The sequence below is a fragment of the Taudactylus pleione genome, unplaced genomic scaffold (assembly GCF_031769625.1).
Source record: "Taudactylus pleione unplaced genomic scaffold, aTauple2 ptg000304l, whole genome shotgun sequence".
Taxonomy (NCBI): Eukaryota; Metazoa; Chordata; class Amphibia; order Anura; family Myobatrachidae; genus Taudactylus; species Taudactylus pleione.
The window spans coordinates 1,347,727-1,374,760 of NW_028284705.1; the positions used below are offsets into that span (position 1 = coordinate 1,347,727).

At 45.2% G+C, this 27,034-nt stretch overlaps 1 pseudogene; it reads right to left on the reverse strand.

The window, feature by feature from the left end:
• Positions 1–5,496: 5,496 nt before the first annotated feature.
• Positions 5,497–21,271, reverse strand: LOC148511584 (fucolectin pseudogene; annotated as a pseudogene).
• Positions 21,272–27,034: the final 5,763 nt, after the last annotated feature.

Sequence of the window (27,034 nt, forward strand, 5' to 3'; positions counted from 1 at the left end):
GGATGCGAGCGGCCAGGGGGCGTATTTTTCCAAAAAGCAAACGCAAGTTTTGCTCGCTCGTTCAGACATAGAGACGTGAACAGACCGCAAACAGCGAACGGTTCATTTGAATAGCCACCCCTTGTTTTAGAACGAACAACCGCAAATAGCGAGTGGCTCTGAATGAGGGCCATTATCCACTATTAAGGGATGTATTATTGTCACACATCCTCTTAACGCTGCAGTTTTTGTCTATTTTCCATTCTGTATTTTATGTTTAAAATCAGGGTGAGATTTTTGTAGGGATTTAGACTTGATCAGTGGCAGCTTGTGTATGCACCCAAACAGTGAACTCCCCGTCCTTTTCTGTACATCACATATTGAATTTGTATCTCCTCAGTGCCAACTTTTGTTGTTCTCAACTTGGATATTAGGGACTTTGAGAAACACTGGCAGGTAGCTGCGTTAGCTAACCATAACAATTCAATAATTGCAAAGATAACATTTTAATCTGTTGCAGAATATGCCTGCTTGTTAACATTTCATATTAATTGCATCAGCTAAAGGTTAAACAGAAGCTTGGTGTTTCTAGTTCAAATCATATTTCTAAATACTTTGACTGACTGGGACCAGAAATGTGGTGGTGTTGTTTTCTGGACCCAGCGCTGCCCTCCAGTGGCCTGGTGCTCTGAGCAGTTGCTTAATGGTAGCGCTGATCCTGTTGGAGTGGGGGGAAAAAACCCTCAATTCTTTTATTCAATTTATATGTCTCAAGGGACAATTGTGTTTTTTGAGAGGCAGCGTATATTACTGTACATACTGGGTGTTGTGTCCCCATCAGCTACACCCCAAAATAATGAAAGCTGAAAAAAAAAAATCTGGTTTAAATAAAATTCTCTAGTAGTTTGCTAAAACCTCACGGTAAATGTAACAGGCCATCATTTCCCTTTCTCATTGTATGTTCCCTTGGTATGGTGGCAGACAGGGCTGTAACTAGAGGTGAGCAAGTGGTACCATCGCGTAGAGCTGTGTGGGTACCAGTCTCTGCCCCACAGCCACTACTTCTGGGTGCCTGGAATGGCACCCTGCAGTCAGTATCACTGCTGCAGTGCCATTTGGATGCTCTAAGCAGACCCCCTGCAGTCTGCACAGCCACTCAGAATGTGCGAGTGGCAGTGCTTCACTTGCTCTGGTGGCAGCTACAAGTTCAAGTAAAGTATATTTACTTCTGTCCTGGTGTAAATCGATCATGAAATATCTATAGAAGAACAGGGGTCACTCAATAACCGTGCTGGCAGTCATAGTACTTCAATTTCTTTTAATAAAAAGGTCATAGGTTAAAAATTTGGCAAGCCCAGCATCTTCTGTAATATCGCATGCCGCAGCGTCTCACGATGGGCTCGATTCTATTGATCATGAAGTAAATTGTGCCGGGAGTGAATTCCTGGCACTATTCAATTCAGCGCACTGTTAAGGTCTTCTTCTCGCTACCCTCCAGGGGGTGCAAGCAGAAATCCAACAAAAGCACAGACGCAATGCTGTTTTCTGCCCTTAGCGCCAGAAAAATTGCATCGCGCCAGGAAGTTTAGTCATGAGAACGGGCATTCTCCGATGATACACCCTGTTTAAGGCGCAAGGGATGGGAGAACGGGCATTCCCTGACCTAACCGCGCAGAATTGAATAGCGCAGGGAGCTCCCTCCCAGTGCTATTTACTTTGCGCTCAAGTGAATCGAGCCCTCTCAGCCTAGAGGTGTCACCTCTAAAATGGGCAGATCAGTGCAGAAAAAGGACATTAGGGCTAAAGAACAAACTGTGTGGTCAGATTCCTGAGGAGAGTCTGATGGTGACCGCGATTGCCAGGTCTGACACGGTGATCCCTATGCAAATGTCAGGATGAGTAGTAGTAAAAGTAATGATGATGGTTTAGACTTAGGAATTGAGGCTGTTTACTATGGAATTTGTAAATGTGTAACAGGAGGAGGAGAGAGATCATCGTGCTCTGACACGTGGAGGATGATTTGTGTGTTGGACAAGAATTGATAAAATTAAGGAGGATAATCCTGATCACATTTGTAGTGCCAAAGTAAATAGGGGTAGGGTCCATGTTAGGTCATTTGCAGTAAGTTCGTTCAAGCTAATTCTCAGTCTGAAAAATCATAAATAAAGTTGCATACACACGGTACGATCTGTACCACCAACGACTTGATGGATATCTTTCAGTGAAGTCCTCCTGTCCCATCTCTGCCCAGGCGAAGTTGACAATATCGTGTAAGTTGGGCTGCGTGTACGGGTGATCATACATATTATGGTTCATGCGGGAACGCACATTGTTGGTCATTCACTGCATAAAAATTAACGTTATCATTCATAGACAGTGAAGTTAACATTTCATTTTGAATACCCCTCTATATCTAAGTTAACGTTTCATAGCCTTTAATTGAAAGTGGGGGATATAAATAGCCGCAGCAGGTGTTTTTTCCCGACATTGAAGAAGTGATGCAGAAGAGCACTTACTGTAGGTTATTTTTTTCATTTTTTTAAATGGTCCCATCAAATTTGGGGTACATGAAAATGGGTACTAGCATATTTTGATGTCCCTAAAGTTAGTTTTTAAATATTCTGCATTTGTGCACCTGCCGCTATAATTCTATTCTAGAAAACACCTGTCGCATACTTGCAGAATAGCCCTGAACCTATTTGCCTATTGTTTAACAATTTTTTTCCCATTTTTTTTTTTTTATTTTCACCCCAATTTTTTTTATTAATTTTTTGGGGTGTCCCTATTATTTTTTTTTTTTTTACTTTTTTTGACAGTTCTTTTTTAAATGTCAATCTCAGGGGTGCAGGCTATTTTTTTTTTTAAAGCCTGCACCCCTAAACCCCAATTCTGCACTTTTTTTCGACACCTATTCAATGGTGAAAAATTATCACTGTTTTTTATCAAAGACTTTTCAAAACTGCTATAAGTCTTTGAAATTGAATACGGTGTAAAACTAAAACAAGTGATATTAATTCAAAAACATTAAAAAATGCGATATTAACGCAAAAAACGATGTTATCGCACCCATATTGAATACCCCTAATAGTGGTATTAATCTGCTGAAAAACTCAGGGATGTGATACAAAATGGCTTAGGGGTCTATTTACTAAGCAGTGTTAGGAGGCAGAGTGAAAAGTGATAAGGTGCCAGCCAATCAGCTCCCAATTGTCATTTTTCAAACACAGCCTGTGAGATGACAGTTGGGAGCTGATTGGCTGGTACCTTTATCACTTTTCACTCTGTCTCCTAACACTGCTTAGTAAATCGACTCCTTAGTGCCTTCTAAGACTCCCCTCAGGATTTGTCATTTCTGATAATGTTTGTAACATACGCGCATTGCAACTGGGTCAATTTCAACTAGTACCATGTTTTTCCCCACCCACCATAAACTTGGTGGTTCAGAATTTCTTTTAAAAAAAATGCAGGAGATGCTGTCTGTGGTCCATAAAATGTCTGGGCATTTTCGATATTCAGCAACTGCAAAAACAGTTCCATTTGCCATGTCACCAACTGAAGCAAGAGGTAATAACCAGGTGGAATTCCACCTTATATATGCTCTAGCGACTGGCGGAAACTGCAGCAAGCCATCATGATGTACATGTGATATTGGGATGAGGGACATGTTGCCTTAATGCAGCACCCAGGAGAAAATAAGTTTTATGCAAGTTACTGAAACCATTTTAAATTGTAACCTGTGAAGTGATTTCAGACAGTCAGGTCATAACGTTAATTAAACTACTGAAAAAGCAGCTAGAGAAGCTGAAGGAGGAGATTAAACTTTTACTTGTAGATCAACTTCTTTATTCACTTTGCCATTACCAATGGATTTGTAACATCTCACAATTGAACCAGTGTATTTTGGCAATCATGCTCGATCCCAGATTTAAGTCCTATGTACTGTCTTTCTTTCCAACTGTTACATATCTTAAGAAATGCAAACTGCTCCTTGCAAGCAAGTTAACAGCTCAAGTGGCATGACCTGAAGACTCCTTCTTTAGTTTCTCTTGCAAATGCTACTGCCAGGAAAAATAAACCTTTTGCAATAGACCCACTAATGATGATGAATCAATTCTGCGTACCAAAGAAACATTATGACATCTGGTCAGGCTTAAGAGAGAGGTCCACATATATTGACACCTCTACTGTGACTCAATCTAATACAGTAAGCATCAATGCATAATGATAATGTACAAATTAGCATCTCACATAGACCGTTTGATTACGGGGAGGAAAAAAAAGGACATTTGGAGCCCCTTGTACAAACTAACTATGGTTTACACAGGAGGTTGGGCATCTTGTTTATTACAGCTGGGAACCTTGTGAGCAATCAGCATAGGGGACTACTTCCAAACAATGTGAAAAAAACTCATGTTCATGAAAATGAAATACAAATCCGATGAGGAAGACATTTTCCGCCAATTACAAACAGAGACTGTAACGGATTAGTGGATTCCAGTGGTATTGAGCTAATAATGTGTGACGATGAGGACAATGACATCTTGAACTTTGAGGATGATTAACACTGTTAGCCTTAAGCCAATTGGTAGCTTGATTTGACCAAAATACTAAGATGTACTCTATTGAGGGGATCAAAACAAACCAAGCACTTCAGCAACAAGGACTGCCACTTTTGTGGCTGCAGTGATTGGTTTGTTAAACTGTGCATGTCATTTTTAAATTACAACATGATTCCCAAGGATAATTCTATCGTGCCCCACTTTTCATTATGGGCTTTGTCAGGATTGTGTGTGTTTGAGAGGTAGTGTACATTACTGTACTTACTGGGTGTTTTAACTCTGTATCAAGATTACATTAATGCAAAGCAAAATTCTAACCATATGAAGACAAGATTACAAGTCTCTACAGTTATCACGACTGCATTCGCTGGTGGGACCTTTATGCCATAGTTTGGCACTGGATATGCATAAGATAGATAGTGATTTCAGACCAGTGTTTGTCAAATCCGGGTCTCATAGGACCCCAACAATACATGTTTTCCAGATCATCTAGCTGGAGCACTGGTGTGTTAATTGACTAGCACAACCAATCTACAGGTAGTGTTAATTATTCCTGAGGATATCTTGTAAACATGTACTGTTAAGGTTCCATGAGGAGTTTGAGAAGCACAGCAGTAGGGAATATAGATTGCAAGCTCTGCTGGGGCCAGAACTGATGCGACTGATTGTTTTCGGTAAACTTCTGCATAATATAAAGGTTCTACATAAAAACTGATAATAACTAATGAGTCAGTCAGGGAGTCATCAATATTGACATAGGAAAAAGTTTATTAATGCTCTGCAAGCTGATAAATGTAGCATACGGCACAGTGTATCCATTCCCTCTGCAGGGAGAACAGCCAGGAATCAGCTTTACAATTCAGGATTATAGAACTTTATTAGCAGTAAAAACTGACAAAACTTCCTGAAGAAGCTACAAGCTATAAGTGTGTATAAAGAGCATGATGGATATCGTCTTCTAGCAGACGGGAAAGGGCAGTGGCCCCTGCTCTTGTTCATAGACCTCCACCTCACACAGGGTCAGGAACTTCATAGCGCCAGGGAGGACTACACTGACATAGCGACCTTCCATCCCGTTACAGCAAAGCGTGGTGATGTGACCGGTCTCAGAGATGACCCCACACCTGTGGACACAGGAGAAGAGGAGATGATGGGAGTTGTTGTGTGATTGGCACAATGAGACATTACAGTATATGCAGGAATTTTATAGTTACATCATATAGATCAGGTCAGTGGCCCATACACACGCACCTGCCGCACACACACACACACACACACACACACACACACCTGTCACTTACACACACACACACCTGCCGCACACACACACACCTGCTACTCACGCACACCTGCCACTCACACACACACACTCCTGCCACTCACACACACACACACCTGCCACTCACACACACATACACACCTGCCACTCACACACCTGCCGCTCACACACACCTCCCACTCACACACACCTGCCACACACACACACACACCTGCTACTCACGCACACCTGCCACTCACACACACACACACCTGCTACTCACACACACCTGCCAATCACACACACACACACCTGCCACACACACCTGCCACTCACACACACATACACACCTGCCACTCACACACCTGCTGCTCACACACACACCTCCCACTCACACACACCTGCCACTCACACACACACACACACACACACACACACCCACCTGCCGCTCACACACACACACCCACCTGCCGCTCACACACACACACCCACCTGCCACTCACACACACACACCTGCCGCTCACACACACACCTGCCACTCACACACACACCTGCTACTCACGCACACCTGCCACTCACACACTCACACACACACACCTGCCAATCACACACACACACTCCTGCCACTCACACACACACACACACCCACCTGCCGCTCACACACACACACCCACCTGCCACTCACACACACACACCTGCCGCTCACACACACACCTGCCGCACACACACACACCTGCTACTCACGCACACCTGCCACTCACACACTCACACACACACACCTGCCAATCACACACACACACTCCTGCCACTCACACACACACACACCTGCCACTCACACACACATACACACCTGCCACTCACACACCTGCCGCTCACACACACCTCCCACTCACACACACCTGCCACACACACACACACACCTGCTACTCACGCACACCTGCCACTCACACACACACACACCTGCTACTCACACACACCTGCCAATCACACACACACACACCTGCCACACACACCTGCCACTCACACACACATACACACCTGCCACTCACACACCTGCTGCTCACACACACACCTCCCACTCACACACACCTGCCACTCACACACACACACACACACACACCCACCTGCCGCTCACACACACACACCCACCTGCCACTCACACACACACACCTGCCGCTCACACACACACCTGCCACTCACACACACACCTGCTACTCACACACACACACACACACCTGCTACTCACACACACCTGCCACTCAATCACACACACACCTGCCACTCACACACACCTGCCGCTCACACACATCTGCCAATCACACACACACACCTGCTACTCACACACACCTGCCGCTCACACACACACACCTGCCACTCACACACACACACCTGCCACTCACACCTGCCACTCACACACACACCTACCACTCACACACACATACACACCAGCCACTCACACACCTGCCGCTCACACACACACACCTGCCACTCACACACACACACCTGCCACTTACACACACACACACCTGCCACTCACACACACCTGCCGCTCACACACCTGCCACTTACACACACACACACCTGCCACTTACACACACACACACACACACCTGCCACTCACACACACCTGCCACTCACACACACACACACACCTGCCACTCACACACACGCACACCTGCCACACACACACGCACCTGCCGCTCACACACACACACACACACACACACACACACCTGCCACTCACACATACACCTGCCTCACACACACACACGCATCTGGTGCACACACACTTGCCGCTCCCACACACACCTGCCGCTCAGACACACACACGCATCTGGTGCACACACACTTGCTGCTCCCACACACATCTGCCTCACACACACACACATCTGCCTCACACACACACACACCTGCCACACACACACACACACACACACACACACATGCCGTTCACACACTACATGTAATCATGTGTACATGGATGTGTGGTTCATAAAATATCACTAATGTACAAGACACTTGTAATTAGAGATGAGCGGTTCGGAACCTGTGGGATCCAAACCGCTCCGAAAATCAGGGATCCGAGTCCACCCGTAAGGGGGCATACTACTGGGGCCACTACTACTAGGCACACAACTAATGGGGGCACTACTACTGGGGGCATACTACTAGGGACACAACTACTGGGGGCACTACTACTAAGGGCACTGCATAGGGGGCACCACTGCTGGGGGCATTGTGTAAGGGGCACTACTACTGTGGGCATTGTATAAGGGGCATTGCTACTGTGGGCTTTGTGTATAAGGGCCACTAATGTGGATATTGTGTAAAAGGGGCACTACTGTGTGTCGTAACATATATAAGAGACACTACTTTATGGTGTAATGTGAATCAGAGGCACTGTGGGCCTGATTCAGACCCGCTCGGAAGTGGGCAAATGGAGGCGTTTGTAGGAACGCCTGCCGTTTGTGGGCGGCCCTACTGACATCACTCGTGCCGTCTATCGTCTGGCCCCGCCCCCCGAAGAGGAGAGCAGCAAGTCCCCACCTGCTGCTCCCGGAAAGCTGCCCAGCAAGGTAGGTAAGTATGGGGTTAGGTTAGGGGCTCCCGGTGGGGGACTTAGGGTTAGGCACCCCCCTGGGAGACTTAGGTTTAGGCTGCGGAGAAGGGGGGGCTAGGGTTAGGCACTTGGGGGGGGGGGGTTACTGGTAGGCACCCCTAAGGGAGGGTTAAGGTTAGGGGGGAGGGTTTAGGTTAGCAAATAGAGAAAATACTTACCTGTCGGGATCTTCACTGCCGGTGTTCCAGGTTCCAGCGTCGGCATGCATCGCAATGCATGTACATGAAGGGATCACTGTGATCGCAGTCACTATGCAGACCCATTGCAGAGTGGTTGACAAAAAGAGAGCATTTGGGGGGGGGGGTGATGGGGGGTGGTCAGCGAAGCACAGGTGTGTCTGCATTTGAACGCAGTTACAGGGGCGTGCATAAATTCGCCACTGCAATGGTATACGCAGCCTGAGTTCCCACTGCGTGCAATGAGGTTAGCAATTTCTGACGTTGTGCAATTGTGCGTGAGGCTGCGATGGTACTCCATGTTACCGATGGTTTCACTATTTTGCTAAATATTACGGATGTCAGGGGAAGTGGGCGTCCTTAGGTTAGGCGATTGCAAACCTTAGCATATTTTCGAAGTGGACCTGCGTGCGTAATGGCAACTCGCGATCACAATAGCCATCCATAGTGAATCAGGCCCATTGATCACTGAGTTACATGACCTAGTGTGACCTGCAAAGACCCCTCAGAAGCTGGCCTGGAATCACGGATACGTGGAAGGCCACTTTCTAGACCCCATTATGTGGCACAATGACTATGATAATTCAGGCCTCTGTGTTTTATTTACTTAGGGCCTCATTCAGACCCACTCGCAAGCGGCTGTCCGCTCGCAAGTGGGTCGATGGTGTGCACTGCGCATGCGCAAGACGCGATGAGCGAAGGACTTTCCCTCGCTCGTTGTGTCTGATCAAAGGGGGCGTGCTGTCGATGTTGATTGACAGCACGCCCCCTTTGGTGGGCGTGCCGGGGGCGTGCCTCCCTGACGGGGGCGTTCCCAAGGGAACGCCTACCATCAGAAGCCGGCCCACTGACATCACTAGTGATGTCAGTGGGAGTGATTTTGGCTCTGATAGAGCCAAAATCACTCCTGGCCTTGCGGTTGAAAAATTCAACCGCAGGCTCCGGCTCGCACTGGCGATGGTCGCGATGGTCAAGACCATCGCGACCATCATCCTGCACGCTCGTATAGGCTGTGGGTGGTGACCCACAGCTATATGAGCATCCAGGAGGATGCTCCATATTTATGGAGGTGGGCCCTGATTCAGAGCGAGCGCTCTGGTCAGAGCGTCCGGCTCTGAATCAGGGCCTTAGTTAAGAGCTTCTGTTTAATATGTTTATTGACCAGGGAAAGCGTTTGGCTGATTCGCAGTGTAAGGTCTCCAGGACATCTCCCAAACCTTGCAGGAGATTGATGTAAATGAATGGAATACTTCCAGTGCACCAGGCTATAACATACTGTAAGATGGCGCGGGTGACGTCACGGGCATCAGCGATTGGTAAGACACCCACATTGTTCCCAAACATAAAACAACAGAGGATAAAAAAATATGATCAGATTAATTAGCAAAGATTGGGGAGAACTTATACAAATAGAAAACCATTGGCCAATCCTTCTCTTTGGATACAGATCTCAAAAAACATCTAAATGGAAAAGTCTGAGCTGGTGAAGGGCCAGGAATCTCCACAGTCATAAAATATGCCACACACAATACCAAAGATAATGGGCACATACCCTTGTGGTGGCCGCAAAGTCTGTGCTTACAGATGTGTCCTGTTACATCATTGCTGCGTACACAGCAAATCGTGCCACGCATGGCGTGAGGCGTGTGCCCACGAGCGGATACCCACACTGCATTCGCACCCGTGTGACTTTTTACTTTCAAATGCGTCTTATTCGCGCAGCATTGCGAATAGTTAGAACAAGCAGCTTCTGCTGAGTAAAATGATATGCGGCATGAAGCTGCTCGTGCTAAATATTCATACGTAAAGACGCTCGGCGCTACCGAGTCACACGGAGCTCCCGCGTTGTGTAGCGTGACTTGTAGCGCATGGAGGATAGATGTATACGGTCACATCTGTATGATGGAATGACTACAAGGACTTTCAAACTACGTATTCTGTAACATGTCAGCAACATGAAAAACTCCGGTCTGGATAGAAAATACAGATGAAGAAAATCTCTGTGACTAAATATTTCTCACACAGACATAACAGTGAACCTCAGCACCTGAAGGCCTGCCGGCTAGAGAGCGTCAGAATGGGCGTTAGAGGAGGAGAATTGAGCATTGCCCTATTAAAAAAGGAGACATAATGGATATCAGGATGGGTACCTCGGCACTCCAAGGATTAAATTAGCGCAATAGCTACAGCCCATTGCTTAGTACTTGGTAATTTGTGTTATACCTTCTGCCAGCCATGGAGATAACACTCCATCACTTTTATACAGCAAGACCTCCTATTACTGTTACTTCCTCGGAGATATGATACATAGTACAGTACCTGAGGTGATTCACATTTATTCTCACACTCGTGCCCTATTTTTATTCACTGTTGTTCCAACACTCTGATGATGATATTGGCACTCACTCACCGTAAGCACATATTACTGGATATGCCCTACAATATACTTCACTTATTCCATTCACATAGTTATTTACCACTGTATTTACACAAATTCACTTTTAACTTACCACATATATATATATATATATATATATATATATATTATGTTGCTTTATTATCATTATTAAATTAATTTTTACACACACACACATATATATATATACACACACACACTCCCTGTATGTATATATATATAAATATATATATATATTATTATTATTATTATTATTATCCTTTATTTATATGGCGCCACAAGTGTTCCGCAGCGCCTTACAAAGTACATAAACAAATAATTTGACAACTGACTTACAGTACAAAATAGGACAAGGACATGGATAATATACATTGATACATAAGTGACCATAACACCCAGATATGCAACAGAGCGTAAGCAACCAAGTGTTAGGTGCCCTGGAGGGGGGTAAGAAGTAGGTGAAAGTAAAGTAAGGAGAAGCACAAGAGGGTAGAGGTCCTGCTCGTAAGAGCTTACATTCTAAAGGGGAGGGGCAGACAAACAGGTGTGACACAGATGGGTTAAACGGATGAAGGAGCATGTTGCAGCAAGTTAGGATGGGAGCTGGAAGGCTTTGATGAAGTAGTGGGGTCTTGAGAGCCCATTGAAGGATTGTAAAGAGGAGGAGAGTCTGATAGGGAGAGGGAGAGATTTCCAAAGGTCGGGAGCAGCCCGGGCAAAATCTTGGAGGCAGGAGTGGGAGGAAGTAATCAGCTGGCATGAAAGGCGGCATGCATTGGTTGATCGAAGGGGGCGGCCAGGAGAGTGAAGGGAGATGAGGTCAGAGATGTAAATGGGAGAGGAATGGGTGAGGGCTTTGTAAGCAAGTGTGAGAACCTTGAATTGGGTTCTAAAAGGGAAGGGGAGCCAGTGGAGGGCTTATAGGAAAGGGGAGGCAGATGTAGAGCGTTTGGAGAGGAAGATGAGTCGAGCAGCAGCATTGAGGACAGACTGGAGAGGAGAGAGATGGGAGTTGGGGAGGCCAGATAGGAGAAGGTTACAGTAGTCCAATCTGGAGATGACCAGTGAGTGTATGAGGGTTTTGGTGGCATCCTGGGTGAGAAAGGGTCTATATATGTATTAGAGAGAGAGAATAATACACCATTCAATTACACCCCATCACACAGTTTTTTTAGTTCCAATCAGTTATTTTATTATTATCATTATCACCCACCCCTTTTAACCCCCCGCACTTACCTTAGAAACTCCCGCAGCGAGGGGGGCCGTGAAGCGATTCACACCGAATCGCCTCATTTTGGCTCCGCCCACTGCTTCACAATGCCTATAATATCGGCATTGTGTAGCGGGGGCGGGGCCAAAATGATGCAATCGAGTGGCCCCGCCCCGCTCCACCCACATACGTGCATCACCTGATGGCCCCGCCTCCTCACGATGGCCACGCCCCCTGTAATGCCGATCTGGCTGCTCCCTCCCGGAAGGGGCAGCCAGAAAGTCGGCAAGCCTGGCAGACGCCCAGCTCCATACAAAGCCGCCCATCTCCCTTTACACAAAGCTTGATCAGTACGCAAGACAGCATAAACATCGGTAACATCGAGAACCATCAGACTCATACACACAATAGTGGTTGACCTGACCTCGCGCAGGATCTTGGCAACTTCCTGCGTGTACGGAGTCTCCTCTCTGCATCCGTCGCCGCACTGCCTTAATTATGGACGCGCCTAAAATGGCATCCCAATGCACAGGCACGCCTGCGTTCGCCCAACCACGCCCCGTCACCACCCACAAACGGTACATCCTGTCAATCACTATCGGAAGGGGTCTGCGTACACGCTGCGTGCAGTCTGCATACGCTTATTCGATTGCACCAGATAGCTTGCGCACACGCAGTGTGATGAATACGCATGCGCAGTGTGAAAACATCGGTCAAGTGTGTGCATTCTCTCACTTGCGTTGCTTGCTGAATCAGGCCCTGAATCATTTCTCTGAGTAGGGCTGCTCATTGACCATCGATAGTTAACCATTGATGGTTAACTGCTGATGGTTTTGCCATCGATGGTTGTCCGCCATTGATGGCTGAGTGGGACTCGATGGTCTTTATTTTTTTTACAGGACTGGTTATTCAGAATCTATAAATTGTGTCCGATAGGTTCAGGAAGACCTCGGCACATTGCATAATCCATTTCCCCTAATGACCAAAGGGCTATATTGCACCTGTTATATACTTTTAATATATGTGTGTGCTAACTGTACATTTATATTATATGTGTTTAATTTATGTATTTTTCAGTACTTTGTCACCCATTAGGAATTAGGACTAAATATCCCCCATTCTTCCCCGCACTTCCCAGCATATACACTTTACCTTGTGATTATGGTGCTTTTTGTAAGTCTTTTTTAAGTATTTGTTGTATTTTGTAATAAAAGTGTTTTTTTTACTACTATATTTACATAAAAGAGTTCCCTTATATCAGGGTATTTTGCTTCATCTGCCCCTTAACATACAGTAATTATCTATTTCCCCTTAAGGAGCAACACCACAACCATTAATTAGCGTGTGCATTTCAGCCGCACCATTGGGAATAGCGGCTCTAACACGTGCATACTTACTATAGCCAGTGCCCTACCCCCTTTCCCCCTTTTTATCCTAAAATATACTCACACAGGATTGTTGTTGTCTGGAGAGTTCCCAACACGGACCTCGGCCCCCAGGATCCGCTCAGAGCAGCAATCTTGCCGATTGGCCACAACAATGGTTCCAATATTGTAGCTTGTTTTAAGGTCAACTGTCCACCATGGATCGTTCTCTTCATTGCTGTGAGTGCAGGAGCCCGCGTGAAAATCCCCATCATTATTGCCATCAATGGCCTTCTCGGGGAAAACTGTTATGGACTCTCCATAAAGAGAGCTCTGCGTGGCCTCCCCATTCCGGGCTAGATTAATACCTGAGACAAGGTGGAAGAGTTTGTTAGTTAAAGCATTGTACCTTCTATGGCAGTACTATGACGATGTTCTCATTCCCACAGTCAATTCCCAAAGTTTAGTCCCTGATGAATTAATTAACGACATGTAACATGATTTAGGGACAGAGAAGGTAAAGTCTAGGAATTATCATACATGGGCTGAATAGAAGAATATACAAATCAAGATGACAAAATGTATTGCAGAGAATGAGGCCTTTTGGAAAGATAGCACTGTGTTCTATTTTAACATAAACTAAAGTGATATTATACAGATAATGTGTAGCCAGGTCAATTCCGATATAATACAGGTGAAATAATCACAACTGTGACGCTGACACCTTCAAAGTAATTATCTTGTAATAACAGTCTGTATTTGTGAGGATGGCAGGTAACTTACAGAAGCCAACAATGTCTCCCATGTACATAGCACAGACGGTGTAATAGTTAGCAGCATTACTGCCTCACAGCACAGACGGTGTAATGGTTAGTAGGATTACTGCCTCACAGCACAGACAGTGTAATGGTTAGCAGCATTACTGCCTCACAGCACAGACCGTGTAATGGTTAGCAGCACTACTGCCTCACAGCACAGACGGTGTAATGGTTAGCAGGATTACTGCCTCACAGCACAGACGGTGTAATAGTTAGCAGCATTACAGCCTCACCACACAGACGGTGCAATGGTTAGCAGCATTACTGCCTCACAGCACATACAGTGTAATGGTTAGCAGCACTACTGCCTCACAGCACAGACAGTGCAATGGTTAGCAGCACTACTGCCTCACAGCACAGACGGTATAATAGTTAGCAGAATTACTGCCTCACAGCACAGACAGTGTAATGGTTAGCAGCACTACTGCCTCACAGCACAGACGGTGTAATGCTAAGCAGCATTACTGCCTCACAGCACAGATGGTGTAATGGTTAGCAGCATTATTGCCCCACAGCACAGATGGTGTAATGGTTAGCAGCATTACTGCCCCACAGCACAGACGGTGTAATGGTTAGCAGCACTACTGCCCCACAGCACAGATGGTATAATGGTTAGCAGCACTACTGCCTCACAGCACAGACGGTGTAATGGTTAGCAGCATTACTGCCTCACAGCACAGACGGTGTAATGGTTAGCAGCACTACTGCCTCACAGCACAGACGGTGTAATGGTTAGCAGCACTACTGCCTCACAGCACAGACGTTGTAATGGTTAGTAGGATTACTGCCTCACAGCACAGACAGTGTAATGGTTAGCAGCATTACTGCCTCACAGCACAGACGGTGTAATGGTTAGCAGCACTACTGCCTCACAGCACAGACGGTGTAATTGTTAGCAGCATTACTGCCTCACAGCACAGACGTTGTAATGGTTAGCAGCACTACTGCCTCACAGCACAGACGGTGTAATGGTTAGCAGCATTACTGCCTCACAGCACAGATGGTGTAATGGTTAGTAGGATTACTGCCTCACAGCACAGACAGTGTAATGGTTAGCAGCATTACTGCCTCACAGCACAGACGGTGTAATTGTTAGCAGCATTACTGCCTCACAGCACAGACGTTGTAATGGTTAGCAGCACTACTGCCTCACAGCACAGACGGTGTAATGGTTAGCAGCATTACTGCCTCACAGCACAGATGGTGTAATGGTTAGTAGGATTACTGCCTCACAGCACAGACAGTGTAATGGTTAGCAGCATTACTGCCTCACAGCACAGACGGTGTAATGGTTAGCAGCACTACTGCCTCACAGCACAGACGGTGTAATGGTTAGCAGGATTACTGCCTCACAGCACAGATGGTGTAATAGTTAGCAGCATTACAGCCTCACCGCACAGACGGTACAATGGTTAGCAGCATTACTGCCTCACAGCACATACAGTGTAATGGTTAGCAGCACTACTGCCTCACAGCACAGACAGTGCAATGGTTAGCAGCACTACTGCCTCACAGCACAGACGGTGTAATGGTTAGCAGCACTACTGCCTCACAGCACAGACAGTGTAATGGTTAGCAGCATTACTGCCTCACAGCACAGACGGTGTAATGGTTAGCAGCATTACAGCCTCACAGCACAGACGGTGTAATGGCTAGCAGCATTACTGCCTCACAGCACAGACGGTGTAATAGTTAGCAGAATTACTGCCTCACAGCACAGACAGTGTAAGGTTAGCAGCACTACTACCTCACAGCACAGACGGTGTAATGGTTAGCAGCATTACTGCCTCACAGCACAGACAGTGTAATGGTTAGCAGCATTATTGCCTCACAGCACAGACGGTGTAATGGTTAGCAGCATTACTGCCCCACAGCACAGACGGTGTAATGGTTAGCAGCACTACTGCCCCACAGCACAGACGGTGTAATGGTTAGCAGCACTACTGCCTCACAGCACAGACGGTGTAATGGTTAGCAGCACTACTGCCTCACAGCACAGACGGTGTAATGGTTAGCAGCATTACTGCCTCACAGCACAGACGGTGTAATGGTTAGCAGCACTACTGCCTCACAGCACAGACGTTGTAATGGTTAGCAGCACTACTGCCTCACAGCACAGACGGTGTAATGGTTAGCAGCACTACTGCCTCACAGCACAGATGGTGTAATGTTTAGCAGCATTACTGCCTCACAGCACAGACGGTGTAATGGATAGCAGCATTACTGCCTCACAGCACAGACAGTGTAATGGTTAGCAGCATTACTGCCTCACAGCACAGACGGTGCAATGGTTAGCAGGGTGTAATGGTTAGCAGCATTACTGCCTCACAGCACAGACGGTGCAATGGTTAGCAGCATTACTGCCTCACAGTACTGATGGTGTAATGGTTAGCAGCATTACTGCCTCACAGCACAGACGGTGCAATTGTTAGCAGCATTACTACCTCACAGCACATACAGTGTAATGGTTAGCAGCACTACTGCCTCACAGTACTGATGGTGTAATGGTTAGCAGCATTACTGCCTCACAGCACAGACGGTGCAATTGTTAGCAGCATTACTACCTCACAGCACATACAGTGTAATGGTTAGCAGCACTACTGCCTCACAGCACAGACAGTGCAATGGTTAGCAGCACTACTGCCTCACAGCACAGACAGTGCAATGGTTAGCAGCATTACTGCCTCACAGCACAGACGGTGTAATGGTTAGCAGCACTACTGCCTCACAGCACAGACAGTCTAATGGTTAGCAGCATTACAGCCTTGCAGCACAGACGGTGTAATGGCTAGCAGAATTACTGCCTCACAGCACAGACAGTGTAATAGTTAGCAAAATTACTGCCTCACAGCACAGACAGTGTAATGGTTAGCAGCACTACTACCTCACAGCACAGATGGTGTAAAGGTTAGCAGCATTACTGCCTCACAGCACAGATGGTGTAATGGTTAGCAGCATTACTGCCTCACAGCACAGATGGTGTAATGGTTAGCAGCATTACTGCCCCACAGCACAGACGGTGTAATGGTTAGCAGCACTACTGCCCCACAGCACAGACGGTATAATGGTTAGCAGCACTACTGCCTCACAGCACAGACGGTGTAATGGTTAGCAGCACTACTGCCTCACAGCACAGACGGTGTAATGGTTAGCAGCATTACTGCCTCACAGCACAGACGTTGTAATGGTTAGCAGCACTACTGCCTCACAGCACAGACGGTGTAATGGTTAGCAGCACTACTGCCTCAAAGCACAGACGTTGTAATGGTTAGCAGCACTACTGCCTCACAGCACAGACGGTGTAATGGTTAGCAGCACTACTGCCTCACAGCACAGACGGTGTAATGGTTAGCAGCACTACTGCCTCACAGCACAGACGGTGTAATGGTTAGCAGCATTACTGCCTCACAGCACAGACGGTGTAATGGTTAGCAGCATTACTGCCTCACAGCACAGACGGTGCAATGGTTAGCAGCATTACTGCCTCACAGCACAGACGGTGCAATGGTTAGCAGGGTGTAATGGTTAGCCGCATTACTGCCTCACAGCACAGACGGTGTAATGGTTAGCAGCATTACTGCCTCACAGTACTGATGGTGTAATGGTTAGCAGCATTACTGCCTCACAGCACAGACGGTGCAATGGTTAGCAGCATTACTGCCTCACAGCACATACAGTGTAATGGTTAGCAGCACTACTGCCTCACAGCACAGACAGTGCAATGTTTAGCAGCACTACTGCCTCACAGCACAGATGGTGTAATGGTTAGCAGCACTACTGCCTCACAGCACAGACGGTGTAATGGTTAGCAGCATTACTGCCTCACAGCACAGACGGTGTAATGGTTAGCAGCATTACTGCCTCACAGCACAGACGGTGTAATGGTTAGCAGCATTACTGCCTCACAGCACAGACGGTGCAATGGTTAGCAGCATTACTACCTCACAGCACAGACGGTGTAATGGTTAGCAGCACTACTGCCCCACAGCACAGATGGTATAATGGTTAGCAGCACTACTGCCTCACAGCACAGACGGTGTAATGGTTAGCAGCACTACTGCCTCACAGCACAGACGGTGTAATGGTTAGCAGCATTACTGCCTCACAGCACAGACGTTGTAATGGTTAGCAGCACTACTGCCTCACAGCACAGACGGTGTAATGGTTAGCAGCACTACTGCCTCACAGCACAGACGTTGTAATGGTTAGCAGCACTACTTCCTCACAGCACAGATGGTGTAATGGTTAGCAGCACTACTGCCTCACAGCACAGACGGTGTAATGGTTAGCAGCACTACTGCCTCACAGCACAGACGGTGTAATGGTTAGCAGCATTACTGCCTCACAGCACAGACGGTGTAATGGTTAGCAGCATTACTGCCTCACAGCACAGACGGTGCAATGGTTAGCAGCATTACTGCCTCACAGCACAGACGGTGCAATGGTTAGCAGGGTGTAATGGTTAGCAGCATTACTGCCTCACAGCACAGACGTTGTAATGGTTAGCAGCACTACTGCCTCACAGCACAGACGGTGTAATGGTTAGCAGCATTACTGCCTCACAGTACTGATGGTGTAATGGTTAGCAGCATTACTGCCTCACAGCACAGACGGTGCAATGGTTAGCAGCATTACTGCCTCACAGCACATACAGTGTAATGGTTAGCAGCACGACTGCCTCACAGCACAGACAGTGCAATGGTTAGCAGCACTACTGCCTCACAGCACAGACGGTGTAATGGTTAGCAGCACTACTGCCTCACAAAACAGACGGTGTAATGGTTAGCAGCACTACTGCCTCACAGCACAGATGGTGTAATGGTTAGCAGCATTACTGCCTCACAGCACAGACGGTGTAATGGTTAGCAGCATTACTGCCCCACAGCACAGACGGTGTAATAGTTAGCAGCATTACTGCCCCACAGCACAGACGGTGTAATGGTTAGCAGCACTTCTGCCTCACAGCACAGACGGTGTAATGGTTAGCAGCATTACTGCCCCACAGCACAGACGGTGTAATAGTTAGCAGCATTACTGCCCCACAGCTCAGACGGTGTTATGGTTAGCAGCACTTCTGCCTCACAGCACAGACGGTGTAATGGTTAGCAGCATTACTGCCCCACAGCACAGACGGTGTAATGGTTAGCAGCACTACTGCCCCACAGCACAGATGGTGTAATGTTAGCAGCATTACTGCCCCACAGCACAGATGGTGTAATGGTTAGCAGCACTACTGCCTCACAGCACAGACAGTGTAATGGTTAGCAGCACTACTGCCTCACAGCACAGACGGTGTAATGGTTAGCAGCACTACTGCCTCACAGCACAGATAGTGTAATGGCTAGCGCACTACTGCCTCACAGCACAGACGGTGTAATGGTTAGCAGCACTACTGCCTCACAGCACAGATGGTGTAATGGTTAGCAGCATTACTGCCTCACAGCACAGACAGTGTAATGGCTAGCAGCATTACTGCATACAGCACTGAGGTTGTGGGCTCTCCCTTTTTTAGCATGGGTTTCTTCCGGGTGCTCTGGTTTCCTCCCATACTCCAAAAATATTCTGGTAGGTTAATACGCTCCCAACAAAATTAACCCGTGTGTGTGTGTGTGCATGTGGTAGGGAATATAGATTGTAAGCTCCATTGGGGCAGGGACTGAGATGAATGGACAAATGTTCTCTGTAAAGCGCTGCAGAATTTGTGTACACTATATAAATTACTTGGTAATAAATAAATAATATTTTGTGGGACATCTGGCATTGAAGTGACCCCTGAGGGAAGTCTCAGAACCCAGGAGTCTGTCAGGAGAAGCCGTACTCCAGGTCTGGGGTCCATAAAAATCAACTGCACAACCCCTAGTGTCCCCGAGCACCAGGATATACAAGGTCTGATTTAGAGGTGGACACAGCTGCATCTACTGGCAGTTACCCACCTGCGACTTTATGCAAATGCTGCTTTAATGTCCTCTGCTTGTGTACATGCATGCATCAGAATGTGCAAGGACTGAGGCCCACGGTCAGAGCCCATGCTTGAAGTAATACCGGTTGGTGCATCTTTACACAAACCATCGGTTAGGTTGAAATATGAATTGCTCTACTGCCATGAAAGATCCTTAGTTGAAGCATTCTACCTTACAAAAATGGCATCCATTTGGTCTTCTGTGCACGTATGGCGCCATCTTGTCAGTATGCATATGCGCCATAGTGGGACACGGATGTGTTCCATTCAGCTATAGAGACCCTGCTACATTACCCTCCATATTGGCCTGTATATACTGTGCATTACGCTCCGCTACCAACATACATCACCGGAAGGTACTTGCTCAAGCTCTGCTCCAACCAGAATAACAAGTGTGTAACTGTGAGTGCAGCTGTATCAGTAGCTAGTACTACACTTCAATAAACCTGACACCTAGTTAGGAAAGTTGATTGTCGGGTGTGTCTGCAATTCAACTGGTGTTGCTATTTATCTTTGCATATCACCACCAAATAGCACACACATATCAACACCATCACAACCTGCTTCAGCCCTGTGGCAGGTCCAGATTCTCTGTCTGACCATGACTCCTATGTGACCAGTTGAACATCTGTCTATGGATAGGGTATGCAACTACTTTCACCGACACGCCTCCGACACTGCCATGACACGCCCATAAGATGAACCATCTCCATGCTTGCGCTAAGACACCTCCCTGTCACAAGACACGAATGCCGACTACAGTATCGTTAAGTTCCGTGGGTGCGTCTGAAGACCCAAATGCAAATGTCTCTGCTTAATAATCCTGTCTGTATTCTCACCTCCGGCCTCTGTTTCAACGCTCCAAGCCAGACCAAGGAATCTGAGCAGAGCTAATGTCACCGGCAGATTCATTCTAGAAGAGACAGAGTAATGCAGAGAAAGAAGATATTAATTCTATCACAATGTGTGAAGAGGAATGATCGGACAGGAGGACTGATATGATAAGATGAGTAATAATAGGATGATTTATAGGAAACGATGAGGAATGATAGGACAGGATGAGGAATGATAGAACAGGATGATGAATGATAGGACAGGATGAGGAATGATAGGATAGGATAAAGAATGATAGGATAAGATGAGGAAAGATAGGATAGGATGAGGAATGGCAGGATAGAAAGATGAATAAAAGGATAGGATGAGGAATGATAGGATAGGATGAGGATTGATGGGGGAGGATGAGGAATGATAGGGTAGGATGAGGAATGCTAGGACAGGATGAGGAATGATAGGAAGAGGAATGATAGGATATGATGAGAAATGATAGGTTGAATGATAGGATATGATGAGGAATTATAGGATGAATGATAGGATAGGATGAGGAATGATAGGACAGGATGAGAAATGATAGGACAGGATGAGGAATGATAGGACAGGATGAGGAATGATAAGGTAGGATGAGGAATACTACGATAGAATAAGGAATGAAAGGACAGGATGAGGAAAGATAGGACAGGATTTGGAATGATAGGACAGGATGAGGAATGATAGGATAGGATGAGGAATGATAGGACAGGATGAGGAATGATAGGATGATGAATGATAGGATAGGATGAGGAGTGACAGGACAGGATGAGGAAGGATAGAATAAGATGAGAAATAATAGGACAGGATGGGGAATGATAGGATGAGGAATGATAGGATAGGATGAGGAATGATAGGAAAGGATTAGGATTGATAGGATGAGGAATGATAGGACAGGATGAGGAATGATAGGATAAGATGAGAAATGATAGGACAGGATGAGGAATGATAGGATGAGGAATGATATGATAGGAAAGCATTAGAAATGATAGGATAGAATGAGGAATGATAGGACAGGATGAGGAATGATAGAATAGGATGAGAAATAATAGGACAGGATGGGGAATAATAGGATGAGGAATGATAGGACAGGATGAGGAATGATAGGATAGGATGAGGAAAAATAGGGTAGGATGAGGAATGATGGGATAGGATGAGGAATGATAGGACAGGATGAGGAATAATAGGATAGGATGAGGAAAGATAGGGTAAGATGAGAAATGATAGGATAGGATGAGGAATGATAGGAAAGGATGAGGAATGATAGGATAGGATGAGGAATGATAGGATAGGATGAGGAATGATATCATAGAATGAGGAATGATAGGATAGGATGAGGAATGATAGGATAGGATGAAGAATGATAGGACAGGATCAAGAATGATTGGATAGGATGAGGAATGATAGGGTAGGATTAGGAATGATAGGATAGGATGAGGAATGATGGGATAGGATGAAGAATGATAGGATAGGATGAGGAATGATAGGGTAAGGAACGATATGATAGGAAAGGATTAGGAATGATAGGATAGGATGAGAAATTATAGGATAGGATGAGGAATGATAGGACAGGATGAGGAATGATAGAATAGGATGAGAAATAATAGGACAGGATGGGGAATAATAGGATGAGGAATGATAGGAAAGGATTAAGAATGATAGGATAGGATGAGGAATGATAGGATAGGATGAAGAATGATAGGACAGGATGAAGAATGATTGGATAGGATGAGGAATGATAGGGTAGGATTAGGAATGATAGGATAGGATGAGGAATGATGGGATAGGATGAAGAATGATAGGATAGGATGAGGAATGATAGGATAAGGAACGATATGATAGGAAAGGATTAGGAATGATAGGATAGGATGAGAAATTATAGGATAGGATGAGGAATGATATATGATGAGGAATGATAGGACAGGATGAGGAATGATAGCATAGGATGAGAAATAATAGGACAGGATGGAGAATAATAGGATGAGGAATGATAGGAAAGGATTAAGAATGATAGGATAGGATGAGGAAAGATAGGATAGGATGAAGAATGATAGGACAGGATGAAGAATGACTGGATAGGATGAGGAATGATAGGGTAGGATTAGGAATGATAGGATAGGATGAGGAATGATGGGATAGGATGAAGAATGATAGGATAGGATGAGGAATGATAGGATAAGGAACGATATGATAGGAAAGGATTAGGAATGATAGGATAGGATGAGAAATTATAGGATAGGATGAGGAATGATAGGATATGATGAGGAATGATAGGACAGGATGAGAAATATTAGGATAGGATGAGGAAAAATAGGGTAGGATGAGGAATGTTAGGACATGATGAGGAATAATAGAACAGGATGAGGATTAATAGGATGAGGAATGATAGGATAGGATGAGGAATGATTGGGTGGGATGAGGAATGATAGGTTGAGATGAGGAATGATAGGATAGGTTGAGGAATGATAGGATAGGATGAAGAATGATAGGACAGGATGATAAATGGTAGGATAGGATGAGAAATGGTAGGACAGGATGAGGAATGATAGGATAGGATGAGGAATGATAGGACAGGATGAGGAATGATAGGATGAGGAGTGACAGGACAGGATGAGGAAGGATAGAATAAGATGAGAAATAATAGGACAGGATGGGGAATGATAGGATGAGGAATGATAGGATAGGATGAGGAATGATAGGAAAGGATTAGGATTCATACGATAGGATGAGGAATGATAGGACAGGATGAGGAATGATAGGACAGGATGAGGAATGATAGGATAAGATGAGAAATGATAGGACAGGATTAGGAATGATAGGATGAGGAATGATATGATAGGAAAGCATTAGGAATGATAGGATAGGATGAGGAATGATAGGACAGGATGAGGAATGATAGAATAGGATGAGAAATAATAGGACAGGATGGGGAATAATAGGATGAGGAATGATAGGATAGGATGAGGAATGATAGGATAGGATGAGGAAAAATAGGGTAGGATGAAGAATGATAGGATAGGATGAGGAAAAATAGGGTAGGATGAGGAATGATAGGATAGGATGAGGAAAAATAGGGTAGGATGAGGAATGATGGGATAGGATGAGGAATGATAGGACAGGATGAGGAATAATAGGATTGGATGAGGAAAGATAGGGTAAGATGAGAAATGATAGGATAGGATGAGGAATGATAGGAAAGGATGAGGAATGATAGGATAGGATGAGGAATGATAGGATAGGATGAGGAATGATATCATAGAATGAGGAATGATAGGATAGGATGAGGAATGATAGGATAGGATGAAGAATGATAGGACAGGATGAAGAATGATTGGATAGGATGAGGAATGATAGGGTAGGATTAGGAATGATAGGATAGGATGAGAAATGATGGGATAGGATGAAGAATGATAAGATAGGATGAGGAATGATAGGATAAGGAACGATATGATAGGAAAGGATTAGGAATGATAGGATAGGATGAGAAATTATAGGATAGGATGAGGAATGATAGGATATGATGAGGAATGATAGGACAGGATGAGGAATGATAGAATAGGATGACAAATAATAGGACAGGATGGGGAATAATAGGATGAGGAATGATAGGAAAGGATTAAGAATGATAGGATAGGATGAGGAATGATAGGATAGGATGAAGAATGATAGGACAGGATGAAGAATGATTGGATAGGATGAGGAATGCTAGGGTAGGATTAGGAATGATAGGATAGGATGAGGAATGATGGGATAGGATGAAGAATTATAGGAAAGGATGAGGAATGATAGGATAAGGAACGATATGATAGGAAAGGTTTAGGAATGATAGGATAGGATGAGAAATTATAGGATAGGATGAGGAATGATAGGATATGATGAGGAATGATAGGACAGGATGAGAAATAATAGGATAGGATGAGCAAAAATAGGGTAGGATGAGGAATGATAGGACATGATGAGGAATAATAGAACAGGAAGGGGATTAATAGGATGGGGAATGATAGGATAGGATGAGGAATGATAGGGTGGGATGAGGAATGATAGGGTGGGATGAGGAATGATAGGATAGGTTGAAGAATGATAGGATAGGATGAAGAATGATAGGACAGGATGATAAATGGTAGGATAGGATGAGAAATGGTAGGACAGGATGAGGAATGATAGGATAGGATGAGGAATGATAGGACAGGATGAGGAATGATGGGATGATGAATGATAGGATAGGATGAGGAGTGACAGGACAGGATGTGGAAGGATAGAATAAGATGAGAAATAATAGGACAGGATGGGGAATGATAGGATGAGGAATGATAGGATAGGATGAGGAATGATAGGAAAGTATTAGGATTGATAGGATAGGATGAGGAATGATAGGACAGGATGAGGAATGATAGGACAGGATGAGGAATGATAGGATAAGATGAGAAATGATAGGACAGGATTAGGAATGATAGGATGAGGAATGATATGATAGGAAAGCATTAGGAATGATAGGATAGGATGAGGAATGATAGGATAGGATGAGGAATGATAGGACAGGATGAGGAATGATAGAATAAGATGAGAAATAATAGGACAGGATGGGGAATAATAGGATGAGGAATGATAGGATAGGATGAGGAATGATAGGATAGGATGAGGAAAAATAGGGTAGGATGAGGAATGATAGGATAGGATGAGGAAAAATAGGGTAGGATGAGGAATGATGGGATAGGATGAGGAATGATAGGACAGGATGTGGAATAATAGGATAGGATGAGGAAAGATAGGGTAAGATGAGAAATGATAGGATAGGATGAGGAATGATAGGAAAGGATGAGGAATGATAGGATAGGATGAGGAATGATAGGATAGGATGAGGAATGATATCATAGAATGAGGAATGATAGGATAGGATGAGGAATGATAGGATAGGATGAAGAATGATAGGACAGGATGAAGAATGATTGGATAGGATGATGAATGATAGGGTAGGATTAGGAATGATAGGATAGGATGAGGAATGATGGGATAGGATGAAGAATGATAAGATAGGATGAGGAATGATAGGATAAGGAACGATATGATAGGAAAGGATTAGGAATGATAGGATAGGATGAGAAATTATAGGATAGGATGAGGAATGATAGGATATGATGAGGAATGATAGGACAGGATGAGGAATGATAGAATAGGATGAGAAATAATAGGACAGGATGGGGAATAATAGGATGAGGAATGATAGGAAAGGATTAAGAATGATAGGATAGGATGAGGAATGATAGGATAGGATGAAGAATGATAGGACAGGATGAAGAATGATTGGATAGGATGAGGAATGATAGGGTAGGATTAGGAATGATAGGATAGGATGAGGAATGATGGGATAGGATGAAGAATTATAGGATAGGATGAGGAATGATAGGATAAGGAACGATATGATAGGAAAGGTTTAGGAATGATAGGATAGGATGAGAAATTATAGGATAGGATGAGGAATGATAGGATATGATGAGGAATGATAGGACAGGATGAGAAATAATAGGATAGGATGAGCAAAAATAGGGTAGGATGAGGAATGATAGGACATGATGAGGAATAATAGAACAGGAAGGGGATTAATAGGATGGGGAATGATAGGATAGGATGAGGAATGATAGGGTGGGATGAGGAATGATAGGGTGGGATGAGGAATGATAGGATAGGTTGAGGAATGATAGGATAGGATGAAGAATGATAGGACATGATGATAAATGGTAGGATAGGATGAGAAATGGTAGGACAGGATGAGGAATGATAGGATAGGATGAGGAATGATAGGACAGGATGAGG